Consider the following 256-nt stretch of genomic DNA (forward strand, 5'->3'; position numbering starts at 1 on the left):
AAAAAATACTTCTCATTTGTTATAGAAGGGCTACTTGATTGGAAAAAGGCTAGAGTCACACATGCTCAACAGAAGCCCAAGTGACACCCACCTTCCTACACACCTGGTGACCAAAGAGGACATCCAAGCCAACTGCTGTTGCGTGATAGAGCCTACCCCACCCACTTCTGTACACGGTCTCAATTGTGACGTCTGCCTTTTATTTATTATTACTGCTATTGTTATTACTTTTAGTTTTTTTTTTTTTTTTTTTTTT

This window comes from Mus caroli, chromosome 13 (genome assembly GCF_900094665.2).
Source record: "Mus caroli chromosome 13, CAROLI_EIJ_v1.1, whole genome shotgun sequence".
Taxonomy (NCBI): Eukaryota; Metazoa; Chordata; class Mammalia; order Rodentia; family Muridae; genus Mus; species Mus caroli.